The sequence below is a fragment of the Lissotriton vulgaris genome, chromosome 1_2 (assembly GCF_964263255.1).
Source record: "Lissotriton vulgaris chromosome 1_2, aLisVul1.2, whole genome shotgun sequence".
Lineage (NCBI taxonomy): Eukaryota > Metazoa > Chordata > Amphibia > Caudata > Salamandridae > Lissotriton > Lissotriton vulgaris.
Genome location: NC_141686.1, coordinates 176,348,987 through 176,369,313, shown reverse-complemented (window position 1 = coordinate 176,369,313; position 20,327 = coordinate 176,348,987). Strand labels below are relative to the sequence as shown.

The window sequence follows — 20,327 nt, the reverse complement described above, 5'->3', positions numbered from 1 at the left end:
AACGCCCACCCATCCTGGCTTTCTTCACTTTATGAACCTGTACAGTGCCCTTTCCGCGGGACCTTAAGATTCTGGTTGGTACATAGGGCGTGAGTAGACTGTGAAGATATAAGGGGCCCTTTCTTTGTAAGATCCTATGACTCACGCACAAGGCCTTGAACTTCACCCTCTCCCTAATGGGGAGCCAGTGTAGAGAAACCAGAGCACCAGTCGCTGAGGCCCTTTTAGAGAGCCTGAGAACTAGCTTAGCCGCAGCAATCTGAATGTGCTGCAGGCGCTGCAGGCATCTTGCCGTAGCGCCCAAGTATAAAATGTTTCCATAGTCCAGGCAGGTTGTTACCATGGCATGGACTAGGGTCTTTCTAGATGCAGTGGGAAGGGCATCAAGGGTTTTTCGCAGTCTGTTCAATATCCCAAAACATGCACCTGCCACCTGCCTGGTGTGATAATCGAAGGACAGCCTGAGAACTAGCTTAGCCGCAGCAATCTGAATGTGCTGCAGGCGCTGCAGGCATCTTGCCGTAGCGCCCAAGTATAAAATGTTTCCATAGTCCAGGCAGGTTGTTACCATGGCATGGACTAGGGTCTTTCTAGATGCAGTGGGAAGGGCATCAAGGGTTTTTCGCAGTCTGTTCAATATCCCAAAACATGCACCTGCCACCTGCCTGGTGTGATAATCGAAGGACAGTTTGTTATCAACCCAGACCCCAAGATTCTTAGCCCACTCACTAGATATGGGAGTAGAGCCCAGAGACTGGGGCCACCATGCCGAGGACCAGACAGAGGGAGCTTTCCCAAACACCAACAACTCGGTCTTGCTGTCATTCAGTCGCACCCCCCTTTTGTACCGCCATTCAGTCACAAGCAGTTATTTGCCATCCAGTCAGCCAGTTCTTGGAGGCAATCTACAAAGTTGGAGGCAGCATCTACCCGGGTTTGGGTCAGGGAGACTACTAGCTGGATGTCATCAGCATAGGACAAAGCACTGATTCCATATTTATCCGAGATTTTAGCCAGGGGAGCGACATACAGATTGAACAATGTAGGGCTCAGTACAGAACCCTGAGGCACCCCTCTGGCCAGCTTGATGTTTCTAGAGTGATGGTTGCCTTGCATAACTTGAAAGCTGCGCTCGAATAAGCAGGACTCCATCCATTCTAATGCTCTGCCAGCTATACCCCCTTTCTCCAAATCATAGAGCATAGTATGGTGGGCGACAGTGTCGAACGCGGCACTTAAGTCTAAAAGAATCAAAGCCACCGTCCGACCTTTGTCCACATACTTCCGGATGGTCTCAGTGGAGTACAGCAGGGCCGATTCTGTGGAATGCAGAGCCCGAATGCCGGACTGAGTATGATGAAGAAGGTTATTAGTGCAGATGTGGGAAGTCAACTGAGCATTCACAATTTTTTCCGCCACCTTTGCAAAGTTCGGGAGCAAATAGATTGGACGCATATTGTCAAGCTGATCCACACTGATGTGAGGCTTTTTCTGAAAGGGGAAGAACCACAGCCTCCTTCCACATTTCTGGGACCACTCCTGAGATAAAAGAGAGTTCTAATAGGTTTCTCAGAAAAGGCTCAAGTACATCCATGCTATTCCTCAACACCCTAGGGGTAGCCGGGCACCAGGAGAACCTGATTTAATACCCATAGCAATGGTCTTAAGGATGTCCTGAGGTGGTACAAAAAATTCAGAAAGACCCTGGGTTTCAGCCACATCCATTCCCTGAAGTGGGAAAGGAAGAGTAAATCCTCTCCACCTTATCCGCAAAATATTCCGTTACACGATTACATGACTCCTCAGAGCCAATGTAGGGTGCAGCAGCAGACGCCAAGGAGGATATTTCAGTAAAGATCTTAAACATCTCTGAACAGTTTTCATGCTGTTTGTATTCTCTCATTGAAATAGGCTGCTTGAGACTGAGTTTATAGTCTGCTTTCAGGTGAACAGAGAAAGCCTTCCTCCAAAGCCTCTCCAACTGTTTACAGATGCTTTTAGCGCAACGTAACTCTTCGCTAAACCAAGGCGCAGTTTTACGCCTATTAGTGGACATTTTAGAAGACCAAGGTGCAGTCCAGTCAAGAGCGACAGTAATGCGTCTCTTGAGAGATTTACAAACCTCATTTACATCCAGTCCGGAGAAGGGCCCTCCCTCAGAAGTGCCAGGTCAAAAGCGCCCTGCGAGAAGCCAGCCCACTTTCTTCTCTTTATTCCAGCCTTGGCTCCCTCCTGAGTTTTTACAATGGGAAGCTTGATCCAAAACGGGATCAAAAAGTGATCCGACCAAAGCACCGGAAGTGGAGGCTCAATTCCCAGCGCATCCTAATTGGCAAAAACAGGGTCAAGCAAATGCCCAAACTTATGGGTGGGGAGTTCAGATTTTAAGATTAATTGTAGGACTTCAAGTTACTGCCGAGGTTCTTGCGCCCCAGAACTGCGTGTATCATCAAGATGCAAATTCATGTCTCCCAGAACCAGTAGTTTTTCAAAACGAATGGCCGGTTGTAGGAGATAGTCAATTAGACTGGGGGTGGGCCAGGGGGTCTGTATATCAATAACTCCTTCACCACATAGTTAGTGGCCAGACTGATGGTAAACAGGCCTGCTTCTCCATCTGTTATGTTTGCAGGTAACAATGAGCAATTAGTGCCATGTTTATAAATATTTGCAATGCCCCCCCCGTCCTGCTCCTCTGTCAATTCGCACGATCCCATAGCCATTAGGGAGTGCCTACAGAATTTCAGGCGCAGAGTCAATATCCAGCCATGTTTCCGTGAGAAACAGGACATCTGTTTGATCTTCAAAGAGAAGGTCACATATTTCAAATCTGTGTTTCCTTAAGGATATACAGTTGATAAGTGCAAGCCTGAGCACATTACCGCCTTCTGTAGTCTCTGCTAGTGATTCTGCCCCGAAAGCGCAGTAACTGCATTGCCAGGGCTCCACCTCAACATTAATACTATGCCTGCATTTCTTGGCCAGGTTAGAGCAGAGAGCACAGAGCCTCCCAGGGCTGTAATAGCGTCTCAGGTCGAACCCGACAGGGGTTCTGGCCCCTAGCCCCGGTCGGCCGTGGACGTGCGCAGACGGACTTGCCTTTGGTGCGCCACCAGCGCGCTCGCTGCGCGGAAACAAGGTCATGATGTTTTTAAGCCCAGCCCTCCCCACAACTAGACCTCTGCCCTCCCGGAAGTGCTTGTCTCTGTCTCCACCGCCCTCCGCGCAACGGTAAACACCGCGTCCGACCGAAGCAGGGAGACCTAAAGTTCGAGTACAGGTAGGGTGAAACATTTCTACACAGTGCTTCCCCAATGGAGTAGTGTTATTCCCCAATGAATATGTTATTATTGCTTTCTCTGTATACATTTGAATGTTGTTTAATTGAAATCTGGGTAAGCATTTTTGTTAGAGACTGTTGCACGAATAAAACCCCATGCTTTGTTCCGAAAACTGTCATTTGATGTGCCTCATTTTATGAGAGTGAAATCTCATCCTGGTGTTTTTATTGCTTCACCTTGTGTGTGCCTCCGTGTGGGGTACAGTAGTTTCTATCATTTGGGAGGGCGAAGCAATACAGAGGGGCCAAAGGAAGTGGCTGGAAAAAAGGGGCATCCTCCCTACTAAATGGGAATAGTTAAGGGAGGAGGAATGAGGGGTATCATGCAGGTTAGGGAGGGGTTCAGAGACAGACATGCACATACTCACAGAAGAGTAACCCCATTATAATTCTCAAACTGTAGGCCAGATTTACAAAGGTAATTTACAATTCTGAGTAACTTTACTACCTTTGGCTATTAACAAAGGGTCTGATTTACAAAGGTAACTGCCACTTTTGAGCAATTGCTTATTCACAAACTCCAAGTGTAACTTCCTGCAAAATAACCTACTCGGTCCAGCATACTACATAGAAAATGGGTTGTATTACTCTGTATAGGTTGGAATCTGCCCTTAGATTTCACCAGTGAACTTTTTGATGGTTCTATTATTTTTCATACTTTCGAGAAGTTTTGTTTAAAGGTTTTCAAAAAACTGTTCCCAGAAAGACAGATGCTGAATTTTTTTACAAGATAGACTTCTTCTCAACATATTAGATTTATGTATGTATCACGTTTTTGCTATTTCCATAGATGCAATAATTTAACTTTGTTTCTTTCATTCTCGCCCTGTGATATAGCAAGCAATAGCAAATCCTATAGGACTCGCTTTCTAAAAATCCATTGTTATTTACATTCCTCTGCTGATGCCCTGCCATGCTCTGTGATTGCAAGACTGTCTTGTAATTGGAGTATTCTTATTATTGTAGTACTGATACATGACTGTAGTACTGACATGATTGTAGTGCATGTTTGTGAATAAAATGTAGCTGAGGGACAACAAGTCAAGTCAGGTCAAGTCAAAGAATTTATATAGCGCACTACATACCCAGAGGGTCTCAAGGCGCTTAGGGAGGGGAGGAGGATTACTTGTCAAATATCCACGTTTTAAGTTGCTTTCTGAATGCTAGGTGGTTCTGGGTAAGGCGAAGGTAAGTGGGGAGTGAGTTCCATGTTTTAGCTGCCAGGTATGAGAAGGATCTGCCTCCCATGGAGGTCTTGTTGATGCGAGGTACAGTGGCGAGGGCTTGGCTGGAAGAACGTAGTTGGCGGGAGGGGATGTAGAAGGACAGTCGTGAGTTGAGGCATTCTGGTCCGATGTCATAGAGTGACTTGTGTGCGTGGGTTAGCAGTCGGAAGGTGATTCTCTTATTGACAGGTAGCCAGTGGAGGTCTTTCAGGTGACCAGAGATGTGTTCGTTACGCGGGATGTCTAATATGATCCTGGCTGAGGCGTTTTGGATTCGTTGGAGTTTCTTCTGGAGTTTAGTGGTAGTACCTGCGTAGAGGGTGTTTCCGTAGTCCAGTCGGCTCGTGACCAGAGCATGGGTAACTGTTTTTCTGGTTTCGGTGGGGATCCAGCGAAATGTTTTTTGAGCATGCGAAGAATGTTGAAGCAGGATGAGGATACGGCGTTGACTTGTCTGTTCATTGAAAGTGAAGAATCCAGGATAACGCCTAGGTTCCGTGCGTGGTCTGTCGGGATGGGTGCTTTTCCAAGGGCTTCCGGCCACCAAGAGTCGTCCCATGCAGAATGGGATGTACCTAAGATGAGGACTTCTGTTTTATCTGAGTTCAGTTTCAGACGGCTGTGTTTCATCCATTCGGCAACTTCTTTCATTCCTTCGTGTAGGTTAGTTTTGGCGGTGCTGGGGTCATTGGTGAGAGAAAGGATCAGTTGAGTGTCATCCGCGTAAGAGATGATGTTGAGGTTGTGTTGGCGGGCGATGGCCGCGAGGGGGCTCATGTATACGTTGAAGAGGGTGGGACTGAGTGAGGATCCTTGTGGTACGCCACAGATGACTTCAGTGGCCTCGGACTTGAATGGTGGAAGGCGGACTCTCTGGGTTCTTCCGGTGAGGAACAAGGTGATCCATTCAAGTGCTTTTCCTTGTATTCCGATGTTTCTAAGGCGTTGTAAAAGGGTGCTGTGGCAGACTGTGTTGAAGGCTGCAGAGAGGTCGAGGAGGATGAGGGCGACTGTGTCTCCATTGTCCAGTAGAGTTCGAATGTCGTCTGTTGCTGCGATGAGGGCGGTCTCAGTGCTGTGTTTTGCTCGGAAGCCAGATTGTGAGGAGTCGAGGGATTTGTTGGCTTCGAGGAAAGCGGCGAGCTGGTTGTTGACAGCTTTCTCGATGACTTTGGCCGGAAAAGGAAGGAGCGATATGGGGCGGTAATTTTTGAGTTCGGTGGGGTCCGCTGTGGGTTTTTTCAGAAGGGCGGTGAGTTCAGCGTGTTTCCAGCTTTCCGGGAAGGTGGCGGAGTTGAAGGAGCAGTTGATGACGTCTCGGAGGTGCGGTGCTATGACGGAATCTGCTTTGTTGAAGATGTGGTGAGGACATGGGTCTGTGGGGGATCCTGAGTGGATGGAGTTCATCAGGCGGATGGTGTCCTCAGTGGAGATTGGGTTCCAGTCGTTAAGGGTGTTCAAGGGGGGAGAATGTTCAGCGTATGGTTTGTGGGTTGGTCTCCGGATTGGTTGTCGAAGCTGTTGTGGATGTCTGCAATTTTGTTGTGGAAGAATAAAGCCAGGGAGTCGCAGAGGGCTTGAGAGGGGGTGATGTCGTTGGAGTTGGCCGAGGGGTTGGTAAATTCCTTGACAATGTTGAAAAGTTCCTTGCTGTTGTGGGCGTTGTTGTCTAGTCGGTCCTTGAATGCTGTTTTCTTGGCCTTTCGGATTAGTTGGTGGTGTGTGCGGGTGGCGTTTTTGAAGGCGTCCTTGGTGCTAGTGGTTGGGTCTTTTTTCCAGGTCTTTTCAAGGGAGCGGCAGAGTTTCTTGGACTTCTTAAGATCATCGTTGAACCATGAGGCCTTCTTGCTGCCAGGTTTGCTTTGTCGTTTTTTCAGTGGTGCTAGGATGTCGGCGGTGTTGGATAACCATAGGGTGAAGTTGGCGGCGGCTTGGTCTGGGTTAGAAGAGTGGGCTGGGGTGTTTAGAAGGAGCGATGAGGAGATCTGGTCGATGGTGATTTTGTTCCAGTTTCTTTGCAGAGTTGGTTGGAGGTGGTTGATGGGTTTCGGCTTGTTGTAGGTGAAGTGGACGCAGCTGTGGTCAGTCCAGAGGAGATCCGTAGTGTGGCTGAAGGAGACATGGTTGCTGGAGGTGAAGATGGGGTCGAGTGTGTGACCTGCGATGTGGGTGGGGGAAGTGACCAGTTGTTTAAGTCCGAGGTTGGCGAGGTTGTCCAGGAGGGTGATGGTGTTGCGGTCGTTGTTCTTTTCAAGGTGAAAGTTGAGGTCTCCCAGGAGGATGTAATCTTTGGAGGGGAGCGCGTGTGGAGTGATGAAGTCCGTGATGTCTTCACTGAATTTTGCTCGGGGTCCTGGTGGTCTGTAGAGGAGGGTGCCTCTGAGTGTGGTCTTGGGGTCGATGTGGATCTGGAAGTGGAGGTGTTCAGAGTTGGCGAGGTTGACGTCAGAGCTGGTTGAGATGTGGATTGATTTTTTATGGACGATAGCGATTCCTCCTCCTGTGTGGCCGGTACGGTCCTTGCGTGTGATCTTATAATCTTCAGGGATGGCAATGGTGATGTCTGGGGCGGAGGAAGCGTTCATCCATGTTTCTGTTAGGAAGGCGACGTCTGGAGAGATGGTGTCTAGTAGATTCCATAGGTCAATGGCGTGTCTGTGGACCGAGCGGGTGTTGAGGAGGATGCATTGTAGGTGGTTGGGGTCGGGAATCTGTGGTGTGGTCGTAGCGGAGATGTTGTCGGTGCCGATGAATTTGCAGGAGTAGCAAGACAAAGGTCCATGGGTGTGTCCAGGAGCGGCTTGGACGCAGTTGGGGGCGCGACCGGGGTTAAGGGCTAGGAGGGTGGCGGCATCGTAGGTAAAGCGGGAGGGTTGGGCGGCGCGAGGGGCAGGGGGTCTGGCGCTGGGCGCGGTCCAGGCGCGGACGGGCGTAGACGGGCTTACCTTTGGCGCACCTTCGGCGTGTCCGAAGCGCGTGGACGCTGCGCGTTGGGACATCTGGCATTTGAAGGATAGTGGAGAGGGCGGTGGGTGGGTTGGGCTGCTGGGAGGCGGGGAGCGGGGAGGAGACACGGTCCACGAGTGACCAAAGCCAAAATGGACGGGCGGAAAGCAAACAGGGATTGCAGTCAGAGCGTCTAAATTAAACAAAAACACTTTTAAAGTAGCGCAAAATGCAAGGAGATGCCTTGCGTTGCAAAAACGATACCAGGCGCTATGTTCCCCTCGAGGCGCTCAGGGAGTGCAGGCTGCGTCGGAGCGCGATCGGTGCTATGACGGAATCTGCTTTGTTGAAGATGTGGTGAGGACATGGGTCTGTGGGGGATCCTGAGTGGATGGAGTTCATCAGGCGGATGGTGTCCTCAGTGGAGATTGGGTTCCAGTCGTTAAGGGTGTTCAAGGGGGGAGAATGTTCAGCGTATGGTTGGGTGCGTTGGTCTCCGGGTTGGTTGTCGAAGCTGTTGTGGATGTCTGCAATTTTGTTGTGGAAGAATAAAGCCAGGGAGTCGCAGAGGGCTTGAGAGGGGGTGATGTCGTTGGAGTTGGCCGAGGGGTTGGTAAATTCCTTGACGATGTTGAAAAGTTCCTTGCTGTTGTGGGCGTTGTTGTCTAGTCGGTCCTTGAATGCTGTTTTCTTGGCCTTTCGGATTAGTTGGTGGTGTGTGCGGGTGGCGTTTTTGAAGGCGTCCTTGGTGCTAGTGGTTGGGTCTTTTTTCCAGGTCTTTTCAAGGGAGCGGCAGAGTTTCTTGGACTTCTTAAGATCATCGTTGAACCATGAGGCCTTCTTGCTGCCAGGTTTGCTTTGTCGTTTTTTCAGTGGTGCTAGGATGTCGGCGGTGTTGGATAACCATAGGGTGAAGTTGGCGGCGGCTTGGTCTGGGTTAGAAGAGTGGGCTGGGGTGTTTAGAAGGAGCGATGAGGAGATCTGGTCGATGGTGATTTTGTACCAGTTTCTTTGCAGAGTTGGTTGGAGGTGGTTGATGGGTTTCGGCTTGTTGTAGGTGAAGTGGACGCAGCTGTGGTCAGTCCAGAGGAGATCCGTAGTGTGGCTGAAGGAGACATGGTTGCTGGAGGTGAAGATGGGGTCGAGTGTGTGACCTGCGATGTGGGTGGGGGAAGTGACCAGTTGTTTAAGTCCGAGGTTGGCGAGGTTGTCCAGGAGGGTGATGGTGTTGCGGTCGTTGTTCTTTTCAAGGTGAAAGTTGAGGTCTCCCAGGAGGATGTAATCTTTGGAGGGGAGCGCGTGTGGAGTGATGAAGTCCGTGATGTCTTCACTGAATTTTGCTCGGGGTCCTGGTGGTCTGTAGAGGAGGGTGCCTCTGAGTGTGGTCTTGGGGTCGATGTGGATCTGTAAGTGGAGGTGTTCAGAGTTGGCGAGGTTGACGTCAGAGCTGGTTGAGATGTGGATTGATTTTTTATGGACAATAGCGATTCCTCCTCCTGTGTGGCCGGTACGGTCCTTGCGTGTGATCTTATAATCTTCAGGGATGGCAATGGTGATGTCTGGGGCGGAGGAAGCGTTCATCCATGTTTCTGTTAGGAAGGGGACGTCTGGAGAGATGGTGTCTAGTAGATTCCATAGGTCAATGGCGTGTCTGTGGACCGAGCGGGTGTTGAGGAGGATGCATTGTAGGTGGTTGGGGTCGGGAATCTGTGGTGTGGTCGTAGCGGAGATGTTGTCGGTGCCGATGAATTTGCAGGAGTAGCAAGAGAAAGGTCCATGGGTGTGTCCAGGAGCGGCTTGGACGCAGTTGGGGGCGCGACCGGGGTTAAGGGCTAGGAGGGTGGTGGCATCGTAGGTAAAGCGGGAGGGTTGGGCGGCGCGAGGGGCAGGGGGTCTGGCGCTGGGCGCGGTCCAGGCGCGGACGGGCGTAGACGGGCTTACCTTTGGCGCACCTTCGGCGCGTCCGAAGCGCGTGGACGCTGCGCGTTGGGACATCTGGCATTTGAAGGATAGTGGAGGGGGCGGTGGGTGGGAGGGGCTTGCAAGGTAGGAATGAATCATGTAATAATATAGACACAGTGGAACTATATTGGTTAAAGTGATATGTCCAGCCGGACAGTGATCACAAAAATCTTTACTATAAACAAATAAGCAAGGAAAGAATTCTCTTACATTCAACAAAGAGTGAGACACAAGCCTATGCCTTCATGCTTACAGATTGGCAAAGTGAAGGAGTAGGGAAAGAAAAGAGATATTTAGGCAGAAAGTGAGCAATTTCTGTGAAATGAAAAAAAATGACAGAAATTCATGGACACCATTAATCGCATATCTCAATAAATATACATATTCATATATGGTGTGACAAGAGGTCGACGACGTTTCGATTCCATAAGAAAATGCAAGGAATCATCATCAGGACACAAAAGTATTATGCCTAATGACTGTTCTACACAATAGCCTGTGCAAGTCAGGGGGATGGCCCTGAAGTCTTAGTGGAGCAATGGCGCCAATAATATGCTCGATTTGGGCCGGCGGATATAGGTCCTATGATCAATGGTTGCAGGACCGTGGTAACTGGGCAACCTCCTTGATGTGAAGGCGCCTACCAACGTGGTATGCCGGAGGATTTACACCGAGGATCCCCGGTGACGTGTGCCCACAATGGGGTGTTGGTTAAGGATTCCGACGCCAAGTAAGGCGCGGTCAGGCGAGCCAAGGGCTTCGCTATGTCGGTGCTTCCCAGTGGGGTAGTTCCGTGAATAAAATGTAGCTTTATGATTGTAGTACTGTCAAGTACTTGCAGGACCATCTTATGTTTGCCTCAGTGTCCTGGTGATACAGTTTTGTCTTTATTTTGGACCACTGTACTGCAATAGACACACTGCCTTTGAGTGCTCAGTTTCACCTGACTAGAGAGTTGATCTGTAATTGCAACTATATTTAGTATCTTCAGGACTCTCCTGAGATTATAGCCCAGCTCTTTTATTATAGTAGTGTCTAATATTCACATGAAAGGAGTATCTTGTTGTAATTTCAGGAATCTGCTAGATTTGTATCACTCACTTGTACTTGCTAAGATCTCTTATATTGTGGCATCTGCTCATAATTGCAGCATAGCTGTATGCTGTATGGGTAAGTGTTAGAAATGGGGTTCCTAGTTGGGTGAGTTATGTACCTAGGGCATGCAGGAGGTACCATTCTAGTCAGGGTAAGCTAAATAAACAATAGGATAACCTGTGCTCACCCTCTGGTAGCTTGGCAGAAAGCAGTTAGGTGTTTCTACAAAGGCAATTTGTAAAGTCTTTGAGCAACACAGGCACTCAGTAACACAATAAATACACCATGAAAAGACTCCAGAGAGGTTTAAAAATATAGATTACATTTTTACAAATAAATCAAGACCAAAACAACAAGATGCCACTAAGTAGAACAGGAGTTATGATTTTTTTTTTTAAATAGACCAAAAAACAGCACTTCGATGTAAATAGCATTAAAAGGTTACTTTATGTCTCGCTACACTGGAGTAAATCCAAAGTACTGGCCAACTGAGAAGGAGTACAGGCCGGATAAAGTTCCAAACAGGGCCCGCTGAAGCTTTAGCTTCCAAAGCTAAGTGGAGTGCTCCATTCACGGGGGTAGACGGTCACATGGAGCAAGTAGAGCGTCGTTAGTGATGAACCTGCAGTCACGAAGGGTTAGCTGGGCACCACGGCAGACTGAGTCTTACTGTCACAGGCGGCGATGCTCATTGTGTGAGGACACAGTGTTGCCACAGCTCACAATTATCTGGCATAGTCCCAGTGTGAACATTTCCATTTGCGATCGCGAATAGTCCAAAAGCTTGATTTAGGTGCCCAGTAGCTGTACGTGATGAAAGCAGCTACAGAACCCACTTCTGTGGCCCAGAGTTTGGAGGGGCACCTCAGGCAATGGTGAGACTCACAGAAGGCAGAGTCCAGCAGCACCAGCAGAATTATAGAAGTCTTGTGTTTCCCTGAGACTTCAGTAAACAGGAGGCAAACCAGCAAACCCTTGGAGGGAAGGCAAAGTCCAGCTCACCTTCCAGCAGTGTCAGGGGGCAGCAGGAAGCAGGGCGACAAGCAGAAAAACAGTCCTTCCAGAAGAACTGTCAAATTGAGTCCCTTAATTTGCAGAGTAATCCTTCTGTCAGAGGTCCAGTTCAAAATCCTGAAGTATCTGATTTGTGGAGGTGAGAGAGCCAGTACTTCAATGTGTACCAATGTATGGAAGGCATGACTCAGTGGTTGCGTTTTCCCCCAAGTAATTTAGTATGGTAATATCAATAATACCTCTGGATGCGACATCCTTGATTGATTCATCATTAAATCTCCAAATCTTGCAAGGGGGTTCTCACATTTACACACATGCATGTTTATATTCTGAGTTCAGGCATACTACACTTTACTCTACCTTGTTCCAAGGGGTAGTTATATTTATAAGATGTTATAAACAAACTCCCAATTCTGTTCCATGGGAATAGGTAGCCTTGCAATAGTGAAAAAAATTGGCAGTAATTCACTATCAGGACATGCCAGACACACAAGGGCATGCCCTAACTTTCACCTACACTGCACCTTGCCCACAGGGGTACCTTGGGCCTACCTTAGGGGTGACTGACATGTAAGAAAAGGGAAGGTTAGGGCCTGGCAAGTGGGTGCACTTGCCAAGTCGATATGGCAGTACCAGACTGCACACAGGCTTTGCAATGGCAGGCCAGAGTTACATTTACAGGCTGCTTGTGTGGGTGGCACAACCAGTGCTGCAAGCCCCCTAGCAGCATTTGATTTACAGGCCCTCGGCACACACGGTGAACTGCACTAGGGACTGACTAGAGTCATCCATAGGGCATCCAGAGTATTTTTCCTACCTGAAACAATGAACTCCATACATCGGAAGGAGTTTAAAAAGTTTGCATGAGTGGAAGTCCGGTATTTGCCTGCTTTGTGTCCAATTTTCGAGAGTGAAGGGACGGAGGAGCGGAGGAGTGATTTTCCATCGAGGTCAGAGCTCTGGTTGCTGAGTGCTCTGAAATGCTCTGAAACGCTCTGAAATACTGAGCAGCTGAGAGGAAAGAGAGAGGTGAGGAGGTGAGGAGGGGCAGGGGAGGTGGTGTCGGCGTGGAGAGGAGAGGCAGTCCGAGTTTAGGACTTGAATCCAAATAAGGAATAAGAAATTTAAATAAGGAGCTTCAATAAATACACTGTCTTCGTAGACAAAAAAGAAAGCTCGGACTGGAGCAGTACTTTTTTTTGTTTTGTTCTCCTCTTGGTAGAAGTAGAGGTCGATATGGGGAGGCATGATAGATTGAACCAGCCAGCCACTTGACTAAAAGCAAAAACCCGCTTGGCTCTGGCTCTGGCTCTGGCACAGAATAAAAATGCGTCAGTGGGAGGAGGCAAGCCAGGATTGCTGGGGAATCGTCAGGAATATAATTCTAGCTTTGAGAGCTCTGAAGAAGAATCAGTGCCAGAACCTATGGCAGAACCTACGGCAGAATCTTCTGGCGCACTCCAGGGAGCCAGCTCCTCCCCAGCAGTATTTCTGTCTGGTTCCAAACCTGTGAAAAAGCTGAAAAAAGTATGAAGAAGTTTCCTCTTTTTGAGAAAAAATTAGCACCATCTACTCCTACCTAGCTTAACACAGCCCAGAAAGTGGTTCCAGATCTCACCTCCCCTGTGCAGCTACCATTGGATTTAAGCGCTTCATCATCACCGGCTAGTCCCATGGAGATCCCATCTCTCTCTACCACCCAAAACCTGCCAGCCTCTCTCCTAACCTCGTTGTCTCCTCAATTGGTATCTAATCAGTTAAACCTGGTCCTGCCTTCTAGTTTAGACTCTGTGCAACAGCCATCTGCCCAGCCATTAGACCAGACAGACAACATAGACCAAGATCAGAATTCTAATGGGAGCAGTCCGATACCTTCTATGGGGCCACAGGGTGGGGAAAATCAGCAAGTGCCACTCCCAGAGCCGGAAGTAGTATCTCTTAATGCCCTAATGGAGGATCCAGCTCTTGATGCTACTACCAAACAGATGGAAATCAAAACACTACTTAACCTTATTCTGGAAGAGATTAGGGACATGCAAAGATCACAGGAGAACGAAATCACTTCTCTTCATTCAAGACTAAATAAAATAGAAGAGGCAGTTGCATGTTTTCCCGGAAAAATTCAGGAAGTGGAGACAAGGATCTCCCAGTTGGAGGACCAGATGTCTGGACTGCTCATCAAAGTGCGTGAAGCAGCAAATTTAGAAAACAAATTCGAGGACTTGGAAAACCACTCAATTTACGCATAGTGGGTGTACCCGGGAGAATGGAGGGGGCTCAAGCACCACAATGGGTGGAGTCCTCCATTAAGGAAAAAGTCCTCCCGGAGTGCAGTGGAGATTTGACAATAACCAGAGCCCATAGAGTCCCTTTTCACCCTTTGCCAAGTTCATGTGGCCCATGCAAAATTTTAGTTAATTTCTCAGACTATCTGATCAAGGAGAAGATCCTCACCAAGGCCATACAACAACAACAGTCTCCAGTGAACAAGACTTCTAACTGTAGTTTTTTTCCAGACATGTCCGCAGCTGCAGCCCGGAGGCGAAAGGAATTCGTTAAATTACTTTTTTTGTTCAAGGCACAAGGGGCACAGGCATCGATTGCCCAACAGTCAAAACTACGTGTCCTTGTTAGGGGAAAGTTCCATGTGTTTTCTAATATAGAGGATGCACAGGAGATTCTCAAGGAGATGACAAGCCTCAATAAGTTGGTAGACCGTTGTATGGTCGACGGCTGACTCCGGTCGAATGGTTTGGTGGGGTTTTTTTTTGGGAGATGAAAATGCAAATATGAATTAAAGGTTTAGCCAGATGGTTTATAATATAATTACCACGGGGGGAGGGTTAACCTGGGTGCAGATCCATGGCACCCTTTAAACTAATTGGGGAGGGCAAGAGGTGGAGTGTGTGGGAAATCTGGGGGTCCACTTCTAAGGGGGAGGTGGCTGGGGAGGGTCGGGGAGGGTTAAGGGGTAAAAAAGTTTAGCAGTAAAAATAGCAGTAACAGAGGCATTGAATTGAAAGAATTTGAGAATTGGTGTAGAGAAATGTTTGAAAACATAGACAAAAATGATTAATAGGTGTCATATCTTATCTATCAATGTTAATGGTATGGTGAATAAGTCTAAATACGCAGCTCTAATAAGATGGTTGGCTTTCTGTTCACCACAAGTTTTATTTTTTCAAGAAACCCATCTGAAATCAAATTGTCCGAAAATATATCTCCTATGCTTTCTTCGCCTCGGCTGGGTTAGCTAAAACAGGAGTTGCCATATATTTCTGTCGTAGTCTTCCATGGGAGTTTGGACAAATTAAGAGAGACCCAATGGGGCGTTGGATTTGGGTATAGGCTAAACTAAATGGGATTTGTTTAAATTTTGTAAACTACTATGGCCCGATAAGTGACGAAACCACGCCACTACTGAAGATTACTGAGTTACTCAGAGGGATCACGGGAAAATTAGTATTGGGTGGGGACTTTCATTTTATCCAAGATTTAAAAAAAAGATACCTCTAATAAAAACAAAAAGTGTTGAAACCACAAACTAGGAAAGCCTTGGAAGACCTAATGCAGGAACATCTGTTAGTGGACCAATGGCGAAATTGTAATCTGTTAGCGGCAGAATTTACGTGCCATTCTAACCAATTCCATACGGCCTCGAGGATTGATTTCTTTCTTAATTCACGATCATTGTTGGTGTCAGACACTTGTATAAGGATAAATCCCTTCTCAGATCACTCTTTAATATCACTTGAGTGTCTGATTGAAGGGGGAGGAGAGGCCCAATCCAGGTGGCAGATGGATGGTCTACTCCTCCAAGACAGTAACTGGGTGACTCTAACAAAAGATTGGATATTAGAGTTTTTTAACCTAAATGAAGGCACTGCAGAAATCTTCTCAGACTGTGGCGGGTTTAAAGCAGCTATTCGAGGTCAGATGATCGCACGCACAGCCGCACAGAGGAAAGAAAGGCGGGACAAGATCAATAACCTCCAACAGAATGTGTCTAATACAATGAATAATAGTAGTTTGGGAAGGGAGGATGCGACATTACAATTGGCAAGGGCAAAGGCTGCCTTAAAAGAATTTTTTGTAATTGAAGAAATAAACAGCTCTAGAAGGTACCGACAGAGAGTTTACAAGGAGAGCCAAATGGTGGGAAAGATGCTAGCAGGGTAAACTAAAACCAAACAGGAGAAAACCACTATAATTGAGATTATCGATCCTATAACGCAAAATATTGTTAGAGAAATAGCTCGGGTATTTCTGGACCAATATTCTAAGTTATATTCTGCAACGTATAAGGTAGGGTCAGATTGTATCTATAAGTATTTTTGATGAAGTTAATCTCCCCATTTTACCTGGTCCGTCATCGGTACAATTAGAGAGCGAAATTTTAGCTTCGGAAGTCTCAGATATAGGGAGATTAATTGCTGGGGCAAAATCGTGTGGCTCAGATGGGCCCCAAATCGAATTTTACAAGACTTTTGTTAAAGAACTGACTCCTTTTTTGGTTAGGTTATTTAATTTTGTTCGATTGGGAGGAACGGTTCCTTCGAGTTTTAAAGAGTCCATTATTGTTAGTTTTGTTAAAAAGGGGAAAAATGAGAAGGATGTCAACTCATATAGACCGATCAGTCTTCTTAATGCCGATTTTAAGATTCTTATGAAAATATGGGCCCAGCGGTTCACACCAATTGCTCAGGCGTTAATTCACCCTGACGAGTCAGGTTTCGTTTCAGGAAGGTCTATGTCATCAAACACCGGGTTTTTAGATTTTGTTACGGTTAATTAAATTCCTACTTTAATTTCAATGGTTGACGCAGAAAAAGCTTTCAACCTAGTGAATTGGGAGGCACTTTTTATTGGTTTATTAAAATTTGGGTTTCCAGTAATGATAATAAGCATGTTAATAAACATATATCAGGATGCACAGGCAAAAGTGTTAGCTAACGCCAACTCGATAGGAGCGATTAATATCAACCGTGGCACCAAGCAAGGCTGTCCGATGTCCCCTATCTTGTTTACCTTTTTTATTAAACCTTTGGCAATAAGAATACGCAGTAACAGTAATATTAAGCCACCTATAGAAGGAATGTCAAAAGTTAAACTATTCACAGATGATATTATTCTATACCTTCATCCCAATAAATTTAATTTTGATAATGCTCTCCAAGAGTTTAACCAGTTTGAACGAATTGGTAGTTACAAGATTAACCAGAATAAAGGTGCTAGCACTGAATTCAGACTGCAACTTTTTAACATCAAATTTAAGATCGCAATCATTGAAGAACGAACCGATCAGATATCTAGACATTTATGTCTCCAATCAATTAGATCAACTATATAGCTTGAACTAGCTAATAACTCGGAATAAAATTAGAACTTTACTGGAAAGATGGACTTTACTGCCCTAAACTTTGATTGGCAGGGTCGAACTTATTAAAATGTCGATCCTTCCTCTGTTGGTTTTTCTTTTTTTAAATGTTCCACTAAAAATCAATTCGCGATATTTTAGGGAGATTGATTCGATGGTCAGGGACTTTGTTTGGAATAAGAAAGTGGCAAGGGTGAAATTAAGTACACTACAGCTGGGAACTACACAATGGGGCCTAGCTTTACTAAATATACGAACATACTACACAGCAGCAATAATGGATCTTGCAGCTCGCTTATTGGCACCTAATAGGCAGCTTGACATGTTTTTTTACGAAAAATGGTCCATGAGGCAGGCTCGCAAGTTCCGATATTTTTAAAAACAGCAAAATTACCAAAGTAGACCAGATATAAGACCATTCGAGATATAACATATACATTACAGTCTTTATTTAAACAGGAAGTGGGGGGTGGTTTGCGCTATTCGAGAATAGAGGAGTGCAAGAGCCTCGGTCTTTAAATCCACTCAAGTAAAATTCAAAAATGGATGGAGACAGGCTTTGGGGATTTGGGGTCCTTCTTTGTTTCAGGGAGGCTCATTACTTGGCAAGAGGTTCTGGCCAGGTCCCATAATAAACTAAAAACTGTGTTTTTGGTATTTTATTTTAAATCATAAATTTTATACCTAAATATAATGTGCCGGCAGAGGAAATGCCCCTGGCTATTGCCCTATACAAAGGAAAATTAACAGGATTAGGGAATTGGTACAAATTCCTCAAGAAGGGGGAAGCGTCTCCACTAGTCGACAGAATCCTGGCCAAAATATCCCTGGAAACCAACTGTTCCTTCTCGTGGTAGGAGTGGGAGCTGATCTCAGAAGTGGGTTGTAAGTCTCTCAGAGCTGCCAATTTTAAAAGAATGTTGTTCCTATCTCGTTGGCTGGCGTACCTCACTCCTAAAGCATTAAGCAAACGCTTTTTGGAAGTAGAAAACAAATGCTTTAGATATCAGTTGCACAAGGGGGGTGATTGGTTGCACATTTTCTATACATGCCCGAAGCTGTTTGATTTTTGGTGTAAGATCTTTTCTTCAATCAGCAGGGCCATAAACAAAGTAATCGAACCCGAAGCCGAAATAGCCCTGTTTGGCATATCAACAAAGAGAAAGGATTAGCCTAGTGCAGAAGTAACTTTCACTGCAATCTGCACTTTAGTCGCCCATTCTCTAATCCTTCAAAACTGGAGGTCAGAGGAGGTACCATCTTATTTTAAATGGGTAAATAAAATGCTACGGCCGGAAATTTTTGAAGAGGCATATGATAAAAGAGTAAGATCTATGAGAAAATTAAAAAATATTTGGAAATATTTTCCTATTAGTACATCCACCACTACCACATAGCATTTCATATGAGAATATACTAAGAACACACGGGGTCTGAGGTATAGAATGAATACTATTTACAGCAAAAGCAGCACTTTAGTAAAAATGATACGGCATGATTTTACTTAAACAATTGTAGCACTTAGGAACTTTAGAACTTGAGCACTTTAATTCAAAGGCTCAATTGGATGAGAGTACTCAGTTTTCTGCACTATTAAAAAAAAGAAAAAAACAATCAATTTAAATGCAAGAATTTACAATTCTTCCAGACTTACCTTCTCAGACAGCGTTGCTCACTGGAATAGTACATAAAGCCTATATCAGAAATAGAAACAAGGTAAAAATAATTTCCCTTTTCACAAAGGTAGTACTTTTATTTACTTCTATTCACTACTAGTTATGTCGGCCAGGATTTCACAAAAGGACACTTGATTTCAGGCTGGGGCTTTTTCTTTTTGGAAACCTATTTTTAGGTGTAATCGTTTTAGCAGTTCAATTGAACTACGCCAATGCTAGAAGTCCCAGGATGCACTAATCTGGCAACTGATGTTTAGTACTAGAAGCAATGCCCCTTTGTGATATTCAGAGATATGTTAGGCATGGTCAATACCAATTGTACTGATTGGTTACTAATGTCTATTCAATTACAAAATAACTATAATGTTAATTTATATGGAATTTGAATCGTTATCTGCTATCATATTCTACTTCACTTTTTTGATTATGGTGCATGAGTTGCGATGCAAATAATTGTTGACTAATCAGGGAGTACCAATGCAACAGTTGCACTTCTCATTCGTTTGTCACTTTTCTCATCCGAGTGGTCTTCGGGGCATCCTTCACATCATTTTTCCACAGGCTGCAGATGAATGGATTCAGCATAGGGATAATCGCTGTGCAGAACTGGTTAACACATTTGTCTTTATCCAGGGATGAGCTGAATGAGAGGTGGAGGCAAGGGAAGAAGATGGTTCCAAAGTACATGGTCACACCTGTGAAGTGAGAGGTGCATGTGGAGAAAAGCCGACGTCGCCCCAACAAGGAGCCCATCTGGAAGAATAGAATTATGAGAAGCAAAGTAATTTCAATTATAGACACTAATGTCTCATTGATAAAAGTCTGCACATGACATCTTGATTAATGGAGAAAATCACAACAGAAATGATGAATTTGCCATTGACAAAAGGATAGTTAGAAAGTACAACCTGTCGCTGTTACTGAGTGCATAATTCCTATGGTATACACTGCAATCATGAGCCAGAACCGACGTGTACTACTCATGATAATTGCATAGCGAAGTAGATGACACATGGTTATATAGCAATCATAAGCCGCACAGCCAGTAGCAATACCTTTTGGTGACACAGATCCTAAAAAAAGAAAAGCTGCAGCACATACCTGGTGATGGAAATCCAGTACCTCTCGAAAAGTAGGTCAACCAGCATTTTAGGGGCAATGTCACAGCAGTAGCAGAGATCCACAAATGACAGGTGGCCCAGAAAGAAGAACATGGGTGTGTAAAAGTGGAGAGCTACTTTAATTAGTGAAATTATGCCAATATTTCCACCATTGTGAAGACATAAAACTAGAAAGAAATATAAAGCTAGGAGTTATTAGTTTGAGGTTATCCACCAGTCCTAAGAGAGTGAATTCATTGAGCAAGGCTTGATTTCTGGCTTGCATATTTCAACATATCATGTCCTGGAGAAGGATCGCAAAGAGTTAGAGGTAGCCCTATGCATTAATAGACTGTCATATTTCTCCTCCCTCAAATTTTCTCCCTCTCGTGACCTATTTGACTAACCTTCTCTGGATTGCATAGACAAAGCACTGGCATTACAGTCTCTGAAGTGGGACAGCTCTTAGGAATTGTGCTACCTGTTTATTGAGGCTTATCTGGAACGGATAATCAGGAGCAAAGTTTCCAAGGGCACCTGAGAACAATAGACTTTCTATGGCGACATGAGGCATCATGGGCTATCAACAAA

At 45.7% G+C, this 20,327-nt stretch overlaps 1 pseudogene; it reads right to left on the bottom strand.

Moving 5' to 3' along the window:
• Window positions 1-1,711: 1,711 nt before the first annotated feature.
• On the bottom strand, window positions 1,712-13,242 carry LOC147734816 (uncharacterized; annotated as a pseudogene).
• Between the last annotated feature and the right edge of the window lie 7,085 nt (window positions 13,243-20,327).